The following is a 26,126-nucleotide window of genomic DNA, read 5'->3' on the forward strand; positions in this document are numbered from 1 at the left end:
AGGTTCTTATCACTGATATCCAAAAATTCAGCTCTGACTTATCCTTTGTCTTCTTTCCAGAAGGTTTTTGAGGGTCAGGATCATATGCTGTGCTTTTCTTAGGTGTTACTCATAGCGTCTCGGAGAAGGCAATGGCACCCCACTCCACTACTCTTGCCTGGAAAATCCCATGGACGGAGTAGCCTGGTAGGCTGCAGTCCATGGGGTCGCTAAGAGTCGGACAGGACTGACCGACTTTCACTTTCACTTTTCACTTTCATGCATTGAAGGAAATGGCAACCCACTCCAGTGTTCTTGCCTGGAGAACCCCAGGGACGGGGGAGCCTGGTGGGCTGCCGTCTATGGGATCGCACAGAGTCGGACACGACTAAAGTGACTTAGCAGCAGCAGCAGCATAGCATCTAGCAGAATGAGGGACTTGCAGTCCATAAATGGTCATATGTATGTGCTGCTAGACATAGATGGTTAATAAGAGAGGGAAAGGATGCTCTGAAATGTTTTTCTGAGGTGTCCAGAATTTAGGCTTACCACACTGGATGGATGCACACCGATTCCCCTGTCCTTAATCCCTGGAATTAAATTCAGCATTGTCTCAGGCAATGAAGATTTACACTCTAGCTCACACTCTTTCTGAGAATCATTTTGTCTCAAATTATGTGTTTTGTGTTTTGTTTCTTGTCAGTATTCCCAGAAACTATTAACATTTTAAGAAGCTTGGTAAATGCAATGAGACAAAGACCATCCTGGGAGGATATAGCCCTATCAAGGGCCCCTCTTGGCAAGGATAAATAGAATCCAACATTTTCTTTGCCTCTATTCTGTTTGTGCTGTGCTTAGTCACTCAGTTGTGTCGGACTCTTTGTGACCCCATGGACTGTAGCCTGCCAAGCTCCTCTGTCCATGTGGATTCTCCACACAAGAATATTGGGGTGGGTTGCCATTTCCTTCTCCAGGGGATCTTCTCTACCTAGGAATAGAACCCAGGTCTCCCACATTGCAGGTGGATTCTTTACCATCTGAGCCACCAGGGAAGCCCCTATTCTGTTTAGCTATCAGATATTCATCCCCTTTGTTACAGAGGTCTAACAACCTATTTGGGCTTCCCTGGTAGCTCAGTGGTAAAGAACCTGCCTACTAATGTCACTCAGTTGTGTCCGACTCTTTGCAACCCCATGGACTGTAGCCCACCAGTCTCCTCCGACCATAGGATTCTCCAGGCAAGAATACTGGAGTAGGTTGTAGGCTTACATTAAAGCATTCTACTTAAAATGGGAAGCAGGCTTCATTTTTACCACTTTTCAGATTTGGTGCAATATAAGGCTGTGAGTTTGTCTGTCCTCGGGGAAATTTCCAAGAACTCTACACTGTAGGGAGGAACCCCACGCTGAGGTCTCCCAGAATACACACCATCTGGGATTGCTTTAGCCCCCTCCTCTCAAACAGCATCCCAGGAATGTCCCTCCATCCAAGAAAAAAATAAGCCCCTTTACATTGTTTTCCTTTGCATAGAATACATAACTGAAAGGCAAGCTGGAAGGAAAAAATTTGGATTTGTTAATCACATACAAAATGACAACAGACCCAAACTCAACAAATTAATAATGCTAATGGTAAAGAAAGATGACATCTATTGTACGTTCAACATGTAGCAGGCTCCATGATAGATGTTCTGGGTAAATAACGAGATCCTGAAGAGTCACTGCTTGTTTTTTTTTTTTGTTTTGTCTTGGTTTGTAGTGGGGGAGGGCGGTGCTTATCTGATTTTTCTCCTATAACTGCCCTCATCATGCTCTGTTGGACTCCATGGGGTGACAGTGAATCTTACCAAGATGTCAGTCTTATCCTTTACCTTCCTGGATGACTGATCACAGTATCAGTCTCAAGGTGATCCTCAAAGACCTCACCCTTTTCATTTTTATAGTGTAGACGCGTGTTAGAACCCAAGTTGTCTGCTCTGCAGGCTGGATGTGAGGCTCCACCAGCTGAGCGTGGGGGACCTTGGTCTGTGCTCACCCTCTCCCCCTCACTCTTCCCTATGCCTTGTCCCGTGGGTTGGGGTGTATGTAGAAGGAGAGAGAGTAAAGGCAAGTTTCCCCAGTAATGGCCCCATGACGTGGTGCTGTCCCCTCTGTATCTTGTCCATGTGTCTCTGGGCGTGGCCTCTGTTCAACGCCAGCTCTCTCAGGGGACATCTGTAGTTCTTCCTGGGTCTCCTGGGGCCTCCCTTTGCACAGATTCTAGCCTAGAAGATCCACTTCAGGGATCTCTTCTCCTTCCCTCACCCATCTACATGTCAGGGGCAGCCCACTGGGAAGATTCCAGCAGGAAGACTCCAGTATAACCATCTTCTTGGGGAAAACTGATATTTGAGAAAACAGATACTGAAACAGAAAGGAGTATTAGTGGAAATACTGGTGAAAATGGAAAAAAAAAGTCTAGGGTTTAGTTAATAGTAATATAGTAAGGTTGGGTTTCCCAGGTGCTGCTAGCATCTGCCTGCCAATGCAGGAGCAGTGAGAGATGAGGGTTCGATCCCTGGGTTGGGAAGATTCCCCTGGAGAAGGAAATGGCAACCCACTCCAGTATTCTTGCTTAGGAAATCCCATGGTCAGAGGAGCCTGGCAGGGCTACCGTCCATGGGGTCGAAAAGAGTCAGACACGACTGAGCATCTGAGCACAATGTGTACATATATATGTGAGCCCATATAAATGTGCTTAGAAATCAACTAAGAAAGGCTAGTTTCTTAGTTTTGGCATATGTATTATATTAATGGAAGTTAATAATAGTAAAGGAAACTGGTAAGGGGTAGACATGAATATTGTATTATCTTTGTAACTTTTCAGTATATCTATAATTATTCTAAAATGAAAAATGCTATTTTTGAAAGCTAGCTAATGTGAAAATGTTTCAAAAATAATCCATACATTCTTAAACATGTAATTTCCTCTTAAATATATAAATATGCATTCTTTACCTATTTTTAGAAATAAAGCTCATTCCTTCATATATGGATACACTGACTGAACTGCACTTCAATTTTCTTATATAAACTAAACCCAGAGGATAATTAGTCATCTGTAATTTTTAACTTCAGTTCCTTTTCTTAAAAAATGATAATTTAAAGGAATTGGAAAGCATTCTGATGACAGTGTTTTTCTATATTTATTATTTTTCCAATCCTTTATAGATAGCGTGTTGTATTAAATAAGATTATGTTTCAACATTCATTAAAATTTGTAAGCATACACAAAAACTGAGAGAATGTTATAATGAATATTCATGTACCTATTACTTGGCTCAATAATTACCACTATGTTGCCAATACTGATATACATTTTTTCTGAAACATTTTAAAGCAATCCTAGTCATTTGTTTTGCTACCCATACTTCTAGAGCATCTCAAACCAATAAAGATATTTGCTTTACATAACCATTGTGCCTTTATCACAAACAACAAAATTAACTATAATGCCTTATTATCTAACATTCACTCCACATTCAACTTCACACAACTGGAAAGTTTGTTCCTTTTTTTAGCAACTCACTTGAAGAAAGATTAAATTTGGCTTTTCTGAAAACTAGAACTTTCTTTTCACACTCATATTAGTGCACTGTTGTTCTAGCCAAACGATGACATCATTGACAGAAAGAGACAGACACAGTTCCAACATGTAAGAAGGTTACATTGGTAAAGGATGTGACGACTTAACTGTTTTGGAAACCATTACCCAAATCAGTAGCGGCATTAACGGTGGTGATGGTTTAGTCGCTCAGTCGTGTCCAACTCTTGAGACCCCACTGATTGTAGCCTGCCGGGCTCCTCTGTCCATGGGATTCTCTAGGCAAGAACACTGGAGTGGTTTGCCATTTCCTTCTCCAGGGGATCTTCCCGACCCAGGGATCAAACCCAGGTCTCCGGCACTGCAGGCAGATGCTTTACCAGCTGAGCTATGAGGGAAGCCCAATAGTGTTAATGATAATACTTAAAAATTGAAAACAACCCAATGCCTATCGTGGTTAAATTTTCTTAATTTATCTATTTTAATTGGAGGATAATTACAATTTTGTGATGGGTTTTGCCATACATCAACATGAATTAGCCATAAGTATACATGTGTCCCCCCCATCCTGAACCCCCCCTCCCACCACCCTCCCCACCCTATCTACCATGGTTAATTTTATGTGTCAACGTTACCGGATCAGAGTGCCCACATATCTGGCTTGATATTGTTTCTGGGTGTGTTTATCAGGATGTTCGTGGACGAAATTAGCATTTAAATCAGTAGACGGAGTATACACGTTTGCCTTCCCAGTGAAGGTGGATCTCATCCAGTTTGTTGAGAGACTAAATAGAACAAAAAGGTGAACAAAGGAAGAACCTGTTTGTTTGGCTCTACTAGAGCTGGGACACTGTTTTTCTGCACTCAAACCGGGGTTGACCCCATTGGCTGCCTTGATTCTGAGACCTTTGGACTTGGACTGGGGCTACACCGCTGGCTTTCTTGGACCTTCATCTTGCAGCTGACAGGCCATGGAACTTCTCAGACTCCATACTCATGTGAGTCAATCACTCATAGGAAACCTAATTCTATATATCTGTATAAAATAAAACAGGCTCTATTTCTCCGAAAAATCTGACTAATACAGTGCCCAACAAAAAGGAGCTGACCAAATAAACCATGATGCAATGCTGTAGACAACAGGGAGCCACAGAAGGATTTGGGGCAGGGGAGTAGTACAGCGAATTGAATGGAGGGAGGAAGAGGTATTGCAACATTTTAAGGCAAAAAACTGATTTCCTATCCCTAATTATTTTTCTCCAAGTGAAGTCAGTTCCACTAGCTAAAACTAACCTTGAACTCTCTTTAGCCCCTCACTCACTCCTCCCAAGGGTGAATTTGACCTCAGAAAGACACCCAAATCCTTCCTTCCCTCATCTTGAGAAAAAAGCTATGCGTGGCAGACATGTGATCTCAGTTTCAGCCCGTGGTGAGTTTTATAGTGAAATCTCTGTCCCCTGTAGGAGGAGAGGCAAGCATAAGGTAAAGTCCTCAATGACTGGTAGATTACCTAGGAACAGACCAAAGGAAAGAGGGTGTCTGAGTCTTTTCAACAAATGGTGATGAGACAGCTGGATGGTCACATGCAAAACACTGAGCCTGGACCCCTACCTCATATCACTTACAGAAATCAACTCAAAATATATCATAGACCAACATGCAAGAGCTAAAACTATAAAAATCTTTGAAGAAGACATAGGAGTAAGCTTTCATGACCTTGGATTAGGCAACAATTTTAGTCTTGAGAATGCAAGGTGCCAGGTGCTTTTAACCATGATAGTGGAAAAGTGGAAATTCTCTTTATTATTTTAGCTGCAAGAAAGAATACTTACCAAATTAATAATTCTTATCTAGGTGTTCTTCATATGAAAAGATCTATGACTTTCCACTTGTGACCATGTGACCAAAAACATGTGACACTGTTGTGCTTATTTATGTCTTTGGCTCCTTGCTGAAAGATTCACAGAATTTCATTTTCTCATTTCTAGATGGGAAATATGATGTCAGCATAATCACTGACTTGCATCAGCTGTCATCAGTCTTTGGAGAAATGGACTTATCTGTACCAGATCACATGACTTTCTTTGCCTAGAATCCTAACATTGTCGCCTTTATGACCAGCAAGGCTGTATAGACAACATTGCTTGAGTCAAACTCAAGACCCATTCCGCCATAGTATTCATTACTTTTCAATCATATATATGCTTCCTAGGTGGTGTAGTGGTAAAGAATATGCCTGCCAATGCAGGAGACGCAAGAGACACGGTTCAATCCCTGGGGGGAGAAGATCCCCTGGAGTAGGAAATGACAATCCACTCCAGTCTTCTTGCCTGGAAAACTCCATGGACAGAGAAGCCTGGTAAGCTATTATCCAGAGGTTGCAAGGAGTCAGACACAACTGAGCACAGAAGCTTTAATCATATGTATCTTCAGGTCTCATTCCTTTTAGCACCTACCTGTCAATTTAATGGGCATGTGTATATGTATAATGATATGTATAATTATATAATCACTTAAATTTTCTTCTGTCTGGGATTATTCTCTAGCTATTCCTCTGTCATCGTATTCTCTTGTTCTCTGTCAAAGTGTAAACCACTTGAGTGTCAGGATCATCCTTCACCAATTTTGTTTTTCCCATGATGCCTAGTCCAGCTCTAAGTCCACACTATATCAGTGTTTCACAAAACGTGGAAGGAATTCCCTGCTTCAAGATCACCAAGGGTATTTTTAAAGCATAGATTCAGTTGTAGAGATGGATAGTGGTGATGGTTGCACTATAATATGAATGTACGTCATTGAGCTGTACACTTAGAAATGATTAAAATGGTCAATTTTGTTACGCATATTCCATCACAGATTAAAAAATTCAAATGCTTAAAAAGCATATTTTTAGGCCCAAAAGATCAGTGAATAAGAACCTGAGGGAATGATGCCTGAGAATTTACATTTTCCTAGTTCTTCTCCAGGTGTTTCTTATGCAACTTGGTTTGAAAAATCATCACACTAGATAGCAGATAAATGCCAATGGTTTTCTTGTGTAATTGATTAATGGGGACATTAATCTATATTCAGACTATAGACAGTGCTGACTTACAAGGTCCAATGGCTCAGGAGGCTTAATAAAAGCCCAGGAGAAAAAAGTCTATATCTACTATCTAGAAATATTAACTCTTTATCAGCCCTTTCTCTAAAAATAAAATCGTTTCTAAAAACAGCTTCCTGTACAATATTCTGTACTTCATAAAGAGTTTATGAGGAATCATGGAAGAAGTATAAACCCTATAAAATAAAAATGCGACATAAATTATCAGCTTCACCACCACAAGTACCTGACAACCCCTGCATGTGTGGGGCCAAGTTCACCAACCTTGAAACATTCAAAGGAAATGTTCTCAGTAGGAACAAAGCCATTCTAAAACTCGCTCATCACTCAAATTGCTATCATGAGTGCCACATGAGCAGCGGTTTGTTGAATTGAATGATCATAAGCAGAGGTTTGCTGAATCGAATGATTCAAGGTTTTCTGAATATGCCTGATAGAGATTGACTACCGTATCAAACCCAGCATCTATTTTAAGTGATTGAAAACCCTTAAGCACTGCTGAGACCGCATTACTCTTCATCAAGCATACACTCAGGCAAGATTCCATATGCTTAACCTTCTACTAGGCTCAACCACTTCTAACTGCTAAGGAGACCAACCTATCTGTCAATGTGTGGCTGTAAGAAATGGCCTCAGACTATACTTGAAGGTGGCTGGTAGTCCAGGGGTCCTCATCCGCAGTTTTCAAAGGCAAGGTGGGAAAATATTGGGAAACCTCTGGGACAGGTTACCACTAAGAGTGGGGCTGCAGATAAGAGTGAAAAAATATTGTTCTGGAAAGCAAAATGATGAGGCTATTCAAAACATGGAACTGTACAAAGTTACTTGATGTGCATGATAAAGCCAGCGTAGGAGGTGAAGACAAATTGCAGAGACTGTAAGTGGAAAGAACTGGATGAATAGAGATATGATCATGGACACAAGGAAGCAAACGAATGGTAACAACTTGGGTATAAAAATAACAAGGTTATTGAGAAACAGAAAATAGAACTATGGTTGCCAGGGGTTAGGGGGAGAGAGGAAGGAGGGGGTGTCCAATGGATATAGAGTTTCAAATCTGCAGGATGAAGAAATTCATTCCAGAGGTTTGTGGCACAACAGAGGGCATGTAATTAACACTACTGTCCTGCACACGTGAAGATGGATAAGATGGTAAATTTTACGCTGTGTGTTTCTCACCACAATAATGAAAGCAATAATAAGCCTGTATAGATGGACTTAGGGACAAGATATCATCTTCCTCGTACGACAGTTCAGTGTTCAACAGATTGATCTCAGCTTCATAAGCTAGCCTGAAAAAAAAGAAAAAATAGGCAATCTTATATCACTGTAATCTGACAGGGGTAAACACTTAGAGAAATTCATCCTCATCATCCACAGATATATTGAGCATCCACAGACGCTTGACCACTGATTTAGGGATACAAGATATGTGATATTTGATTAAAAAATTGATCTGACACTCAAAATATGATTTTTAAAAAATCATAGTTTACTATTCATCTGGCTAAAATTATAACCCATCCCTGGCAAGTGGTTCAACTTGGCCCGAAATGTGACACCACTTGAAACTAATTAACTCTCAGCCACCTCATTCCCACTTGAAACAGATGTCTTGATTGAAAAAATATTCCTGGCTATGTTTCAAGTATGTTCAAGCACTAAACCAAAAATATTTATGAGATAAGAATATAGTAATAACCCATGCTTCTATGCTAGTTATAGCCTGCTGCTGCTGTTGCTGCCGCTGGTTGCTAAATTTAAACCCTTTGCTTTAAAGCCTCAGTTTGTCAATAAGATACCAGAAAAAAATGAAAGTAATGAGAGTAGGAGATAAAATTTATTGACCACTTACTAGGCTTCACTATAATTCTTCAATGAAATTGTTTGAGAGATTTGTCCTGTTTTACAGGAGGAAATTGAGGTTTAGGAAGATTATGTAACTTAGTCAAGTCATACAGCCTAGAGGCAATAGATCCTAAACTGAAACCTAAACTAAGCTAAGCTAAGTCACTTCAGTTGTGTCTGACTCTGTGCGACCCCATAGACGGCACCCCACCAGGCTCACCTGCCCCTGGGATTCTCCAGGCAAGAACACTGGAGTGGGTTGCCATTTCCTTCTCCAATGCAGGAAAGTGAAAAGTGAAAGTGAAGTCGCTCAGTCGTGTCTGACTCCTAGCGACCCCATGGACTGCAGCCTACCAGGCTCCTCCGTCCATGGGATTTTCCAGGCAAGAGTACTGGAGTGGGGTGCCACTGCCTTCTCCGAACTGAAACCTGTATCTGGCTAAATTCAAAACCTATCCTCTTCCCATTTCTCAACCTGCTTGCAGAGAAGTCAAATAGAGAGAAATTTGAGAACTGCAGAGTCATTCTCCAACGTGTTGACAACATTAATCCCTTGTCATTTAACTCTGTGATCACCAAACACTCTCGATCATGCATCCCCTTTGATTAAAAAAGGGCACACCTCCTGTATAGTGATGGTTATCTATTGTTCTTCCAAACTACTCTAAAACTTGGTGCTTTAAAACAACCACCGTATTATTATGACTCATGACTTTGTTAGTCCTGTATTAAGACAGAGCTCAGTGGGTGATTCTTCTGCTTCTTTGACTAGGGTCTCTCAGTGGTATTCAACTAATGGCTCAGCCAGGCTGGTTTGGAGGATCCAAGACCACTTTGCTCACAAGCCTAGTGTCTTAGAGGAGACACCAGAAAAGTTAGGTTCAAATGGGGCTCTCTCTTTCTTCATGAGATCTCAGTGCCTTTCCACATAGTCTCCCCAGAAGGGAATTCCCACTTCTTACATGGTGACTCAGGACTTATGAGAAGTTCTCTGGAAGATGAAGTAGAAGCTGCCAGTCTCTTAAGGACTGGACACAGAAATGAATGTCGTATCCCTTTCATCATATTCTGTTAGTCAAAGCAGTCACAGAAACAGCACAGATTCAAGAGAAAGTCATACAGATTCCTACTTTTCAGTGGAAGGATTATCAGAAAACTTGAAGCCAACTTTAACCCGCTGTGTGTGTGCTCGGTCATGTCCAACTCTTTGCGCCCTGTGGACGGTTCCCCTCCAGGCGCCTCTGTCCGTGGCATTTACCAGGCAAGAATACTGAAGTGGGTTGCCATTTTCTTCTCCAGGGGATCTTCCTGACCCAGGGGTCGAACTCACATCTCTTGAGTCTCTTGCATTGGCAAGCAGATTCTTTACCACTGAGCCACCTGCTGAACTATTATAATACAGAATGAACATCGGAAAACACACAAAACGGAAAGTGTTAAGAAATAAATACATAAATAAATAGGCTAATAATTCCCTCCCATGGTCTTTGAATCACCTTGTACAACTTCTAAGGAGAACATACTTCCATTTTAGATCCTCTTACTCTACCTTCCAATATATTCATTTATTAATTCACAAAGTGCATATGAAGAGAGCAACTTCTGTGCAATAGACACTGTATTAGGAACTGACGAACAAACATGGCCCTCACTCTTCAGGAATTCACGACACAATGGGGAAAACAGACAATACAAATAATTATAATTCGAGTTAGAAGTGCCATCATAGAAAAGAGTGTTACAGGCCACAGGAGCATGAGGAACATTTTGAACTTGCCCTGGGGACTCAAGGAAGCAGGCATCTTTCTGGATCCTGCTCGTTTGCCATTGTCTTCATGAATGGGCTGCAAAACCCCAAAGACTGGTCAAAGTCCCTGAAGACACAACAATATATATATATTCCTTTTATTGTCCTAAATACTCAGTTTGAATTTCAAGTGATGGAACTAACTGATTAGATTTTCTTGTGCCTAGGGTGTAAAACTCTACCTCTAACCACAGTCGGCTTATTCATCAAAAGGGTAGGTGGGTAAGAAAGAGAACAGAGGAAACCAGCCCAAACTTATCAGCACCACTGGACATAAAGTAGTGATCATAATACCTGCACAGAACAGAACAGGATACAAAAGCTCTCATGTTCCTTATCGCATTAAATAACAAAGTATTAACAACAGTTTTTAGACTAAGAAGAGCAGGGTTTTATATATCCTCCCAAATGGTAAGTCACAGAATGTTCCTTAACACATCATTCACATTGCCTTATTCGATCCGGCTATTTTTTGAAATGTAGAGTCGCAAGCAAAACCTCTCCAAGAATCAGGGACAGAGGTGGGGTGGAAATCATTCCGTTCCTTTTCATGAATACGGGCCCCCTGTTGTAAGTAACCATCTTTACTTCTGAGTCTGTGGATAACAAAACCTGACAAAGTGGAGTTTGACCGCAGCCTGGGGTCCACCGGGCAGACTATGATTAGCATCATCAGCCAGCAGTTAGCTGAGAAATTACAACGTTCTGGGTACAGTGTCGCTATAGACACTAAAATTCTTGAGACAGGTAGGTGGCAGAGAGGATTATCAAGCATGGTCCCTGGTGATCTTTTAGAACAGCTTAGATAAAGGATCTGTCCAGAGTGAATTAGGTGGAGCCCTGCCTCCAAGCCCAAGTGAAACACATGCTGTTTCAGAACATCGTCCTGCCCTTTCATTCTTTCTATAATGTTTATGAAAAATGAGATCAGTTGTTGACTTATAGGTGGAGAGACTTTAGAGATTATTATTCCAACCGTCTTGTTTTAAGCTAAAGAGGTTGAGACCCAAGCAGTGAATTGACTTCCCAAAGATATACGGCCCAATCTCACCAAATGTCCTACTTTTCACTAGTTGTTCACATCAAACTGGGTACATGACTTTGAAATTATGCTAAAAAACCTGGACTCTAATGAGAATGCTTATACCAGAGCAGAGGATTAACACATGTACTGGTTATACCAGGTTTCACAGGGCCCTCCTATCACACCATGGAATATGCCTCCTCAGGAAGCCTTTGTTCAGGGTTTTTAGAACCAAGCATCATTTTAAATCCTGCAAACATAGTGAATAACAGAATCTAAATGCACATGCAGCATACTACAGTGCTTCCTGCCCAATTATATCCTAATAAATGTCTTTACATGCTCATTTTTATTCATGGATTTCATGACTGAGGAGGGATCATTATACAGACACCAAAAGTCTGTGCACACACACATACACACACACAGCTGGAAACCATTTAAAAAAGCTTTTAGCCCATTAAGTTTACTCCAGAAATATGAGTTAGGAAATTTATAAGTAGGAACTACTAAGCTATAAATTTCTACCGATGGCTATAAAATTTACCTACAAATTTATCTACAAAGCAGTGTGAAGGAAAAAACGAAGAGTGAATTACATTAAAAAAAAAAAAACAATTACTTACTGGTTGTTTTCTGGTTTTTTTTTTTTCACCATTCAACCAACTGTGTTTATTTCTATTTTGTATAGTTTGTATTTCAGATACTATTTAAGGTCAGTAAAACACCAACATATCCACTGAATATTATTTATAAAGAGGCAGAGAACTTCTAGGTTTTTTAAGGTACAATATAGGGTCACAACAGAAAGATCCCCTGGAGAAGGGCATGGCAACCCACTTCAGTATTCCTACCTGGAGAATCCCATGGACAGAGGAGCCTGGTGGGCTACAGTCCATGGGGTCATAAAGAGTCAGACACAACTGAAGTGACTCAGCATGCACACACGCATGTATTTTTAGCTTATTTTTTATGCTTTTAGAACATTCTTGACTGGTTTGCTGGCTTTGTAGTTAGTGTTAGCCAATGTGATTCTTACCATTGTCTCCCTTGCTTCTTGCCTTAGCTCCTCATTTAAACAACTAAGCTATTCCGTGCTCACTGCCTCTGGGAAGTAATTTAAAAGCAGAAAATGTAGAGGGAAAAGGAGTCTCATTAGGTTTTGAGCTTCAAAAGTCTATGGCTTAAGAGAACAACAATAACAACAACAACAACAATTCAGGCAGGAGGGAAACATTTAGTAGAAAATATGAATGAAAGTGAAGTATACTAACGCATGTATATGGAATTTAGAAAGATGGTAACGATAACCCTGTATGCGAGACAGCAAAAGAGACACAGATGTATAGAACAGTCTTTTGGACTCTGTGGGAGAGGACAAGGGTGGGATGGTTTGGGAGAATGACATTGAAACATGTATATTATCATATGTGAAACTAATCGCCAGTCAAGGTTGATGCATGATACAGGATGCTCAGGGCTGGTGACTGGATGACCCAGAGGGATGGGATGGGGAGGGAGGTGTGAGACCCATGGCAGATTCATGTCAATGTATGGCAAAACCAATACAATATTGTAAAGTAACTAGCCTCCAAAAAAATAAATAAAGTGAAAAAAAACAGAAAGTGAATGTTAGTCACATAGTCATGTGTCTGACTCTTTGTGACCCCATGGACTATATAGCTTGCCAGGCTCCTCTGTCCATGGAATTCCCCAGGCAAGAGGACTGGAGTGGGTTGCCATTTCCTTCTCCAGGGGATCTTCCTGACTCAGGGATGGAACCCAGGTCTCCTGCATTGCAGGCAGATTCTTTACCATTTGACCCAGCAGGGAAGCCCCCAAAAATATGAATAAATCTCCCCAATCACTCTCAACTCCCTATCACCACCAATCCTCACACAATTGCCAGACTGAAAGCAGGTGGAAGAGGCAGGTGGCACCCAATAAGATGAGACTGGAAAGCTGGTTCACAGTCAGTATCCACAGGGCCCCGGTGGAACAAGTCCCATCCACCTCCAGCTCTCCATCCCCAATCCTCACCCTTGTTCTTCACATTATCCTCCCAGAGGACATCCAGCCAGAACTTCCCTACACCTGCAGCCAACAGGACACTTGTCTGCATTCTAAGATTTTGTTTGACGCCTATCTGACTTAACCTGTGTGGACCACTCCTTGCAATAACCAAGTACACTTGTAATTTTCAGAAGTGAGCAGAGCCCAGGAAACGTAAAGGAAATGTAGAAGAGAAAGTTTTCCTTCTACCTGAATATGGGATAAGCCAGCTCTAGACAGTTTCCAGCAATAGTCAGCTCTAGTTTAATTAAAGGGACAATACTTAGAAATTAAAAGTAAACTAAATTGTTGAGTAAGACCTGAATAGTCTCTAAATTTCATATTGATTCTAAATTTCAATGACTCTTTGAAGTAGTCCCATAAAGTTTTGCCTTTACAAAGGAAAATGTTTATTAAAGAAAGCTTTAAGTCTATTTTCAAGTAAATAATTTGAAGCTTAGTTGAGCTATCAAGTCATCAATAACAAGAATTCATCAATGATATTAATAATAAGTCATCAATGACAGCAGGAATTGAAACACCTAACTCCTGAGTCTAGAACCTGTGATTAGCATCGATCACAGTTTCAACACGAAACAGTCTATCCAACTGCCCAAAATTAAGGGACTGTAGCAGAGAGGGAGGAGAAGGCAATGGCAACCCACTCCAGTGTTCTTGCCTGGAGAATCCCAGGGACAGGGGAGCCTGGTGGGCTGCCATCTCTGGGGTCACACAGAGTCGGACACGACTGAAGCAATTTAGCAGCAGCAGCAGAGAGGGATGAAGATAGCCCAGGCCATTCAGTGGTGGGAGGGGTCAGGACGGGGAGGCAAGATGAGTGGGGAATGCTCTGACTCCAAAATACGGTTTCACCTCTCTAGTCCTCCTTCTGTATTTTCTTCCCACTTACGTGGCACCTAGGTCTCCTTTAGTATGTAAGACAATAAGCTGAATATCTCCTCCTTCCTCTTTTAGAAACCATTCTCAGACAGGTTCTGTCGGTAAAAATATTCTTCATTTACAAGAGTACAAGCTCTGACTTAATTCCTCCCACTGTTGCCGAGAATGAAGCATGCGGGCCTGCCTCCTCTTCTGGTCTCTCAGCACCACGTGGAGTCAGCTGCAGGTGACGCATAGAGCCTCCCCGCCCTGGAACGCCAGAGCCATTTTGGTAACCAAACCACTAAGGTGAAGCTCTGCGAGATGTTACGGACTCTTTAATGCTTTTTCCCTGTCGTTGGCAGTGCCCAGTGACGTTCCGTTCAGTGACCCATCTCCACAGCCCCCCCATCCCACTGACCTGTGGCTCCAGCCTCCCACTCCCATCCTCCCCTCCTCTGTTTTCACTGTGTCCTTTTAAACTCCTATTCCATCACCAACAGATTCATTTATGCCCTTAGTCTCTTTGAAAGACACACAACATGCCCTTTGCTTTAATTAAATCCTGACATTTCCCCCAATTTCCACCTCCCTTGAAGATCTCTCAAGTGGAGTCTGTTGTTTCTCCCGTGTCTACACAGTACAGTCAGGATTCTCCTCGTTGCCTGTTTCCAGTTCAAGGCCATTACCCATCAGCTTTATGAAAAATCCTCTCATTATTTGCTATATAAACCATTGGAGATCTGCTTTGCCTCCAAGATCTACAGTCAATCCAGCTCTGCCCAGACTGATGGGCTGCTGAACAATGCCCAGCCCTTTCACTATCGGCTGGCTTTCTGCCTTAACTCCTACACCATCTCGGAAAACTTCAGAGATGTAATGCATAACTTCTTCTTGAACTTCTCCACTCTAATGATTTCTACCTTCACGTCTCTCCACCACACTTCCCTATGACCACCGCTTGGATCTTTGAGGATAGAAAAGAAAATACTAAATAAGAGTTTAATGAAGTCCTAAAACTAAGCAAATAGTATTATAAATAAAATAATTTATCGGATGGAATTAAGAGAACATTGCATACTACAAGAGAAAGAGTTGATGAATTTGGTAAAAGCACAGTGTATGCTATGCTATGCTATGCTAAGTCGCTTCAGTCGTGTCCAACTCTGTGCGACCCCATAGACGGCAGCCCACCAGGCTCCCTCCTCCCTGGGATTCTCCAGGCAAGAACACTGGAGTGGGTTGCCATTTCCTTCTCCAATGCAGGAAAGTGAAAGTGAAGTCACTCAGTCATGTCTGACTCTTAGGGACCCCATGGATTGCAGCCTAACAGGCTCCTCCGTCCATGGGATTTTCCAACCAAGAGTACTGGAGTGGGGTGCCATTGCCTTCTCCCTAAAACACAATAGAAATTATCAAAGCTAAAACAGGGAGGGGAAAAAATTTAAAAATAATGACCATAGCTTCCATTGGTCTGTAGGACAAAATTGAGTAGACTAATATATGTATAATTTGAGTTCCAGGGAGGAGAGACAGAAAATAAATATTTGAAGGAAAGTGGATGTAAGTTTTTTTTTAATTTTCATTAAAATACCAACTGATATATGCAATAAACTAAGTAACTCAAAACATGGTAAATATAACAACAACAAAAAAAACACCCCACACTAGGCTAGGTATACAATAGTCAAACTATTGAAAATCAGAAATAAAGAAAAAAAATCCTCAAAGAAGTGAAAGAAAAAAAGATACACTCCACACACAGAAAGAAATATTAATATAAATTATGAACAATTTCTCATCAGTAATAATTGAAGTCAGAGGCAATGGTACAATATTTTTAATGAGTTGAAAGGAAAAATATAATCAACAAAGAACCCAATATCCAACAAAAATATCCTTCAAAACTGAAGGTTAAATAAAGGTATTTTTCATATCGTAGTATTTGACTTCAAGAGGTCAAAATAAAATAATACCATATAGAAATGTCAATATACAGAATGGAATAAATCAGGAGAACTAAAATTACAATAATTTTGGCTAAATATATTTTCTTAAATATACTTAATTTTATATTCTTAATATATCTTTCTTAAAGAACAAAGACACAATGCAAACACAATGACTTTATAAGGTCTGGGAGTTGGTGATGGACAGGGAGGCCTGGCGTGCTGCGATTCATGGGGTCGCAAAGAGTCGGACACGACTGAGCGACTGATCTGATCTGATAATATATGAACATGTAAAATGTATATAAACAATATCACAAAGTTCTGGAGGGTATAAAATTTAATTATATTATCATAAATTTCTTATTTAAGTAGTCTAATAATCAGTCAAGGTAAACCATGATAAGTTATATTATAACCCCTATACCCAAATTGTGCTTCCCTGGTGGCTCAGAGGTTAAAGCGTCTGCCTCTACTGCAGGAGACCTGGGTTCGATCCCTGGGTCGGGAAGATCCCCTAGAGAAGGAAATGGCAACCCACTCCAGGATTCTTGCCTGGAGAATCCCATGGATGGAGGAGCCTGGTGGGCTACAGTCCATGGGGTTGCAAAGAGTCGGACACGACTGAGCGACTTAACTTTAACTTCTAACTTTATTTATACCCAAATGGGTATAGCAAAAAAGCCAACTGAGAGATTAGGCTAAAAGACTAAAAAAATACTCAAATAAGACAAAAGAAGAAATAAAGAGCACATGGGCTATATAGAAAACAAGTAATATAAATTCAAATATGTCAACAATTATATTAATTATAAATGCACTAAACATACCAATTAAAAGGCAAATAAGATGAGATTGGACTTTTTTAAAAGTAGCATGGCATCTGGTCCCATCACTTCATGGCAAATAGATGGGGAAAAAATGCAAACAGTGACCGACTTTATTTTTCCAGGCTCCAAAATCACTGCAGATGGTGATTGTAGCCATGAAATTAAAAGACACTTACTCCTTGGAAGGAAAGTTATGACCAACCTAGACTGCATATTAAAAAGCACAGACATTACTTTGCCAACAAAGGTCCATCTAGTCAAGGCTATGGTTTTTCCAGTGTTCACGTATGGATGTGAGGGTTGGACTGTGAAGAAAGCTGACCGCCGAAGAATTGATGCTTTTGAACTGTGGTGTTGGAGAAGACTCTTGAGAGTCCCTTGGACTGCAAGGAGATCCAACCAGTCCACTCTAAAGGAGATCAGTCCTGGGTGTTCTTGGAAGGACTGATGGTAAAGCTGAAACTCCAATAATTTGGCCACCTGCTGCAAAGAACCAACTCATTTGAAAAGACCCTGGTGCTGGCAAAGATTGAGGGCAGGAGGAGAAGGGGACGACAGAGGATAAGATGGTTGGATGGCATCACCGACTCAATGGACATGGGTTTGGGTGGACTCCGGGAGTTGGTGATGGACAGGGAGGCCTGGCGTGCTGCGGTTCATGGGGTCACAGAGTCAGACATGACTGAGTGACTGAACTGAACTGAACTAAAAAGTAGCATAATTATATTCCGTTTTCACAATACACAACTTAAAGCTATGGACAGGTTGAAAGTAAGTAATGGAAAAACACATCATGCAAATACTGAACATAAAATCTTCTGTGGCTCCACTAAGATCACACAAAATAGGCAATGAGCTTAACAGAGGTAAAGAGGGACAATTCATAATCTTAAAAAAATATCAGTTCATCAAAAAAGACATAATTCCTGAATCTGTATGCAGCAAATAAAAGTTTCAAGAAATACTAAGAAAAATATAACAAAACTAAAGCAAGAAATATACAGATTTTATATCAGTTCAGTTCAGTCACTCAGTCGTGTCCAACTCTTTGAGACCCCATGGACTGCAGCATACCAGGCCTCCCTGTCCATCACCAACTCCCAGAGTTTACTCAACTCATGTCCATTGCAGAGAAGGCACTGGCACCCCACTCCAGTACTCTTGCCTGGAAAATCCCATGGACGGAAGAGCATGGTAGGCTGCAGTCCATGGGGTTGCTACGAGTCAGACACGACTGAGCGGCTTCACTTTCACTTTTCACTTTCATGCATTGGAGAAGGAAATGGCAACCCACTCCAGTGTTCTTGCCTGGAGAATCCCCGGGACGGGGGAGCCTGGTGGGCTGCCATCTATGGGGTCGCACAGAGTTGGACACGCCTGAAGCGACTTGGCAGCAGCAGCAGCATGTCCACTGAGTCGGTGATGCCATCCAACTATCTCATCTTCTGTCGTCCCCTTCTCCTCATGCCTTCAATATTTCCCAGCATCAGGGTATTTTCCAGTGAGTCAGTTCTTCGCATCAGGTGGCCAAAGGATTGGAGTTTCAGCTTCAGCATCAGTCCTTCCCATGAATATTCAGGACTGATTTCCTTTACATTGGGCTGGTTGAATCTCCTTGCCGTCCAAGGGACTCAAAAGTCTTCTCCAACACCACAGTTCAAAAGCATCAATTCTTTGGTGCTCAGCTTTCTTTATAGTCGAACTCTCATATCCATATAGGACTACTGGAAAAAACATAGCTTTGACTAGATGGACCTTTGTTGGCAAAGTAACATATCTGCTTTTTAATATGCTGTCTAGATTGGTCATAACTTTCCTTCCAAGGAGCAAGGGTCTTTTAATTTCATGGCTGCAGTCCCCATCTGCAGAGATTTTACATAGGGGCTTATTTAAATGGCCTAATAAAGGCTTCATTTTTACACTTACTGATAAAAGTCTGTCCGTTTCTATGAGGTTCTGATACCAAAGTTTCCATACCCCCTTATTGTGCAAGTAAAATGCAACATCATTTAAAATAGAGGGAGAACATGAAAATATTACTTAGGGATACAGTCTACACATTGCTTAGGCAGAAGTAATGCCTTTCCTGTATGAAGTCTCTATTGATCACACACAGATATAGACTCTGAGAGCTTTAACATGAAAGCTGGGTTTAATAAACTACTCTCTAGCTTTTATTTCTTAAAACAAGACCTATGTTATATTTTAGCATGCTTATAGTATCATCATTCTTTAAATTGGAGTCTCTACACAAAACGTTTTTTAAATTAGCCTTCGTTCCTTCATTTCCAAAGTCTAACACGCATTACCACTGTTTTACACTAGCATATTACATCTGATTTTTAATTTGGAATAATGTGTCTTTCAACCCCATTTATTTTATATGATTTGTTAAGAACATCAGTCTCATCAAACTAATTATCGAAGGCAAATGGCTTACCATAAAATTAATGTACTCAGCACCCCCCAAGTTAGTTATTATTCAAACGCACAAATTCTTTTCCTTCATGTATAATTAGTTTTAGACATGTAAATGAAGATGATTAAAAATAAGTAAAGAGTGAAGTTATGAAATTGATTCATATGTTCTACTTTTCAGAATCATTATTTCTTAGTCCCTTCAAAGCTGAAAGGATGATCCTGCAGGCAGCATTGTGACAGATGGCAATACAGCCAGCCCAAGGCAAACTGTCTTTTAACTCATCTGTCTAATATCCTTCCCCCTTTTCGCAATCCCCTTGTACTTCTCCTTCCCCTCAGAAGCCCAAGACCCTCCACAAACATTTTTGTTTGATCAAACCACATGTCAGCCTTTGAAGAGGCAGATGACATCCCATAGGCTGAGCCCTGAAGCACAGAAAGTATCAAATTTCCATTAGGATACAGGACCTAGGAAATGGCTAGCTACACTGACTGCTTAAAATTTCACCTTTATAAAGATTTCATGCCTTGCTCATTCCAAACATATTCACAGAGAGATGGATTCCAGTTCCCCAGCTATGCACCAACTGTTTGACTGTGGCAGGTTATTTAGCTCATCATCTGTAAAATGGTAATATCTAATTCACAAATGTTTGATTGAAGTCAGTATGAGTTAAATGTTTAGTCAAGAGGAAAATATCATACAATGTAAAAAAACTGTATTACCCAGCAAAAAAATTTTTATAAAATCCTATTCCTTGAAAAGTTTATGGTGACAGTTTTATAACTCAGATTTATACCATTCAGCAAGCATTATGATATTTTCCTGTGCCTTTTCTCTGTCCAGTTTTGATGTAAGAATTAGGACCAGTCAGACCAGGTAAGTCAGATCTTACTAACCCAAGCTGTCATATTATAAAACAAAAACAACAATCCCAAGTTTCTGAAGTTGTTCCAAGTATGAATAAGGTAACGTGCATAAAGTGTCTAGTTAAATAAAGATCTAATATATAGTAAGTTCTTGATAAATAATAGCTTTCAATACTACTTCCAGCTGTTCCATTTCACCAAGGGTAGAGTATGTAATGGTACCCCACTCCAGTACTCTTGCCTGGAAAATCCCATGCAGGGAGGAGCCTGATAGGCTGCAGTCCATGGGGTCGCTAAGAGTCAGACACGACTGAGCGACTTCACTTTCACTTTCATGCATTGGAGAAGGAAATGGCAACCCACTCGTGTTCTTGCCTGGAGAATCCCAGGGACGGGGGAGCCTGGTGGGCTGCCGTCTATGGGGTCGCACAGAGTCGGACACGACTGAAGCGACTTAGCAGCAGCAGCAGAGTATATAAAAATGAGGATTGTGCCCTAGTCTTCTTAAAAAATCTCAGTCTCAGTTTTCTCTAAATACCTCCTCAGAAACTGGAAAGTTGCCAAGATCACATCTGGCCTAAAATGAACCTAGAAGAAAGACGGATGAAGGAAAGAACAAAGACATTAAGGGAGAAACAAATTTGCTCTCAAGTAATAGTAACAAGAGTGGGAAGACCTAAGGACAAGAGCCGAGGCAAAAAAGAAAGCAACCATCCAGATGATTCATTTTGGTTCTGATTTTCTTTTGTAAAAATGCAACTTGTTTAAAAGAAACAAGCTATCAAGTTATGACACGACAGGGAGGAATCTTAAATGCATATCATTGAGCAAAAGTAGCCAATCTTGAAAAAGTTACATGCTGTATGATTCCAACTACGTGACTGGCATTCTGTAACAAGCAAAATTATGGAGACAGGACAAAGATTAAGGTTAGCAAAGGTCGTGGGGGATGGAGGGGTGAACAGGTGGAGCACACAGAATTCTGTGGGTAGTAAAACTACTCTGAATGGTACTAAACTGGTGGGTACGTGTCATTATAAGTTTGTCCAAACCCACAGACTGTACATCACCAGGAGTGAACTCCAATGTGAACTAGGACTCTGGCTGACAACAATATGTCAATGCAGATTCATCAGTTGTAACAAATGTACCACTCTGGCTAGGGATGTTGATAACTGGGGAGGCTATGAATGTGGGAGCAGGAGGTATATGGGAAATGCCTAGGCCTTCCTCTCAATTTTGCAGTGACCCTAAAACAGTTCTAAAAAATAAAGCCTAGGTTTTAAAATGCCACAGAAAATTAAATTTCTTTGTATTTTCTTTTTATTATTATTTCTTTTTATTATTGTTGACATAGACATGGAACACCATTATTTTTAGTTAATTTCAGGCTAATTGTTTGGTTCAAAAACAACAATCTTGGATAAGCAGCAGGTAAAACAATTTTCCCATGCCAACCTGCTATCCTAAATCAGTTCTTTGTTTCTGTTGCCTGCGGCAGAATTCTCATTTGGATAAAACCTGGGCTTCCGCCCAGTGGCATTCCTCACCTTGCCAAGGTAAACGTCTCGTCAGGGATGCCGCAGCATGTTGAACCTCTGGGCAGCCATTTAGCAGCACAGAGAAGAGCCACGAGTGGTGTCCAGAAAAATTGTTCTTCTCAAATGAAAAGTGACACATGCAGCCTAGGCTCCACGAGGCCAAAACACCCTATTAAAAAACTGTCGTAGATCAGATTGTTTACTTGGTGTGCATGTGTACGTGCTCAGTCGCCTCACTTGTGTCCTTTGCTATGCGACCCTGTGGACCGTAGCCTGCCAGGCTCCTCTGTCCATGGGATGGTCCAGGCAAGAATTCAGGAGTGGGCTGCCACGCCCTCCTCCAGGGGATCTTCTCAGCCCGGGAATCCAACCTGGGGATCAAGCCTGTGTCTCTTGCATTGCAGGTGGATTCTTTACCCACAGAGTCACATGGGATGCCCTTATTTGGTATACTAAGGAACACATCCCTTCCCCTGCCATCCAAAAGAATCGCTTACCTGAATTTAATCACCTCTACTAACATCGTTGGATGCCCTTTTTTTGTGTGTAGAAATATTCTTGCTAAACTTAACTGGGAACTTCAAGGAAGGACATAGAAATTCTATAAATTCCTTGGAAAACATTTTCCAAGTTCTTGTGTCTCTAAGTCTACATCAATCCCACATAAAGTCATTAAGTGATTTGGGTTCACTGAGTCAGAATAATACAAGTTTCTTAAAAATTATTGTTGACATGACTCTCTGAATAGTTCAAGTAAATGATTTTTAAACGCTTAACTTATCCTGACATTTGCTTTAAGAACGCATTTTGGTTTTCAAAATGATACAGAGTTTTATATTAGCATCCAGATTGAATGCATCCTATTGAAATCTGTTTCTCCTCTTCCTCCTCTCTTAAAGAAATAAAGTTATGCTATTCTCAAACATTTAGCTGAAAGGATCACTTTGTATATGGTATCAGATTTTTAAGGAAGTAGCCAATCAGTTCATTTTCCTGTCACAGTTTTAAATTTTGATTGACTTTTTCACATCCTAAAAATAATTCTTTTTTTCCAGAATTCTTTATCCAGGAATGTCTATGCCATCTGCCATGGACTGAGTTCTAGGTACTATAAAAAAAAACAGTTGCAAACAAGCTTAAAGTTGCAGAGCTGTGGATGTATTCTTCATTTTAAGAAATTGATATTTAAAAGCAATTTTTGTATTAGTAAATAAGTGTTAGTCACTCAGTCGTTTCCAACTCTTTGTGACCCCATGGACTGTAGCCCACTAGGCTCTTCTGTCCATGGGATTCTCCAGGCAAGAATTCTGGAATGGGTTGCCATTACCTTCTCCAGGGGATCTTCCCAACCCAGGGATCGAACCCAGGCCTCCTGCATTGCAGGCAGATTCTTTACTGTCTGAGCCTTTTTGAATTAGTGGTTTCAAATTTTATCATGCCTAATATTTATACTTTAAAAAATTGATAACCTGCAGATATCCAAGCTGTATCTCCAGATATCTTGATGGAGTAAGCTGGGAATCTGTATTTTTAACAAACTTCCCAAATAACTCTATGTAGACTGTCGTAGACTGAATTTTGAGAAACAAGCTATAATGGGATGGAAATATAGATTCATTCTTTTTTTTAAGGACTTGTATTATGTTTTTCTTTTTTTATTGAAGTACAGTTGGCCTACAATATTGTGTTAGCCTCAAGTGTAGAGCAAAGTGATTCATATATATATATATAATATATTCATATATTCATATATATATATGAATATATATACACACACACACACATTTATATGTTCTTTTTCAGATTCTTTTCCATATAGGTTATTACAAGATATTGAATATAGTTCTCTGTGCTACAGAGTAGTCCTTGTTTATCTATTTTTATATAATAGTGTATGTCTGTTAATCCCAAACTCCTAATTTATCTCTTCTCCTCCCTTTCCCCTTTGGTAACCCTAAGTTTGTTTACCATGACTGTGATTCTATTTCTATTTGATAAATAAGTTCATTTGTCTTTTTTTAAGATTCCACATTTAAGTAATATCATGTGATATTTGTCTTTCTCTGGCTTACTTCACTCAGTATGATAATTTCTAGGATCACCTTATTGCTTATGAATGAATGCTTATGAATGAAAAATTGCATTATTTCATTCTTTTTATGACAGTAATATTCTACTACATCTTCTTTGTCCATCCATCTGTTGATGGACCCTGAGGTTGCTTCCAAGTCTTGGTTTTTGTAAATAGTGTTTCTATGAACATTGGGATATGCTAAGTCGCTTCAGTAGTACCCGATTCTGTGCAACACTATGGACTGTATATGTATCTTTTTAACTACAGGTTTTGTTTTTTTTTACAGATATATACCCAGCAGGATTGCTGAAGCATGTGGTGACTCTGTTTCTGGTTTTTTAAGGAACCTCCATACTTGTTTTCAGAATTTGGATTTGTTGTTGATAGTTTTGATGGGGGAAGGGTAGAGTGAGCATGGAGCCTATGGAATCCTGCAAGAGAGGGGGATCAATGGAGCCATAAAGACTAGAAATCAATTTAGAACTCAGAGCCTGGAGGAATGATGAAGACGTATTTGCTTGCATCGTAATCTTGCCTAGTGCTGGCTAGACCTCCAACTGGAGACTGTCACAATTCCAAGAGGCTGACCACTGATGCTCTGACACTGTCTTTGACCACACCCTTCATTCCAAATTTGAAAACCAGGATATCTTAAGTGTCAAAAAATCTGGTACTCAAATACAGAGTTCAGCAAACCTCCACATATGTAATGGTTTGGCTCCTTATATTTAGCACCATATACAAGCCTAAGCAAGCTTCTCTTATTTATGAAGAAAAATATAGAGACACATAGGGACTAAAGTTGTAGCCAAGACAGTCTGCAGGTAAGATTTGTTTATGGAGGAGACTGAATCTGCCTAAGTTATTGTCCTCTAAGCGCAGCAATATTTATAGCACTATTCATGTTCTGCAACTAATAAAAATGACCTAAAATCATCCTGCACCAAACCTTATATTAATGTAAAGTTATCCGCGAAAAGCACAGTGCATATGAGTTAAGAAAGTCAGCATTAGACAATAACCCCAGCAGCACCTGGATATTCTGTCCCTTCTAGAGGTGGTTTTAGAAAAATCTGTGCTTTGTACATAGAGAGAGACTATATATCCTCTGCGGGTAATTGTGAATGATTGCCAAAGTAAAGCATAAATTCACAGGAAGCTTGGGCCAGTAGAAAGCACGGACTGTAAATCTGAACTTCCCGACACCTAAGGCTGAATTCTCAGCCATTGTATTCCATAGATAATTTTACAAAGGGAGGAATTTTTTAAAGTTTCTTTAGTAATTAACTTTAAAGTATTGCAATTACATGGTAACTAACTCTGTAGTCTGGCAATTAACCAAAAATACAAAATCAAAGAAAAATTAGAATCTGAAGCAACCAATTCACGGATTCTTGTGTGGTTTTTTCCCTATTGATGTTGCTTATATCCTTAAACAGGTGTCTCTGGAAACTTAATATGCAAATGAAGCTATTTATTAAGCCACAGTAGTAATATCTATTAGTGTTCACTTGTTATGGGCAGCCCTGAAGTTTCTAATATAAAAAAAATAAAAATAGCTACCATGCGTCAGGAAGATCCCCTGGAGTAGGAAATGACAACTCATTCCAGTATTCTTGCCTGGAAAATTCCATGGATGGAGGAGCCTGGTGGGCTTCAGTCCAGGGAAATCAATGAGTCAGAGACGACTTAGCACACACACACACATACACACACACATAAATCAAGCACCTACTATTCACCAGATGAAGTACTAAGAGCTTAAAATGATTTAACTATTCCATTTATGGTACATTATATATTCAAAAGCAGAGACATTACTTTGCCAACAAAGGTTCGTCTAGTCAAGGCTATGGTTTTTCCTGTGGTCATGTACGGATGTGAGAGTTGGACTGTGAAGAAGGCTGAGCGCCGAAGAATTGATGCTTTTGAACTGTGGTGTTGGAGAAGACTCTTGAGAGTCCCTTGGACTGCAAGGAGATCCAACCAGTCCATTCTGAAGGAGATCAGCCCTGGGATTTCTTTGGAAGGAATGATGCTAAAGCTGAAACTCCAGTACTTTGGCCACCTCATGCGAAGAGTTGACTCATTGGAAAAGACTCTGATGCTGGGAGGGATTGGGGGCAAGAGGAGAAGGGGACGACAGAGAATGAGATGGCTGGATGGC

At 40.4% G+C, this 26,126-nt stretch overlaps 1 long non-coding RNA gene across 1 annotated transcript in view; it reads left to right on the forward strand.

The window, feature by feature from the left end:
- Positions 1-25,228, forward strand: part of LOC133237758 (uncharacterized) — a 41,840-nt gene extending 16,612 nt beyond the window's left edge. The window contains exons 3-4 of the long non-coding RNA XR_009733333.1: positions 4,315-4,559; positions 24,246-25,228. This is a non-coding gene — a long non-coding RNA (uncharacterized LOC133237758). The remainder of the gene's footprint in view (positions 1-4,314; positions 4,560-24,245) is intronic.
- Positions 25,229-26,126: the final 898 nt, after the last annotated feature.

The sequence above is a fragment of the Bos javanicus genome, chromosome 24 (genome assembly GCF_032452875.1).
Source record: "Bos javanicus breed banteng chromosome 24, ARS-OSU_banteng_1.0, whole genome shotgun sequence".
In the NCBI taxonomy this organism is placed as follows: domain Eukaryota; kingdom Metazoa; phylum Chordata; class Mammalia; order Artiodactyla; family Bovidae; genus Bos; species Bos javanicus.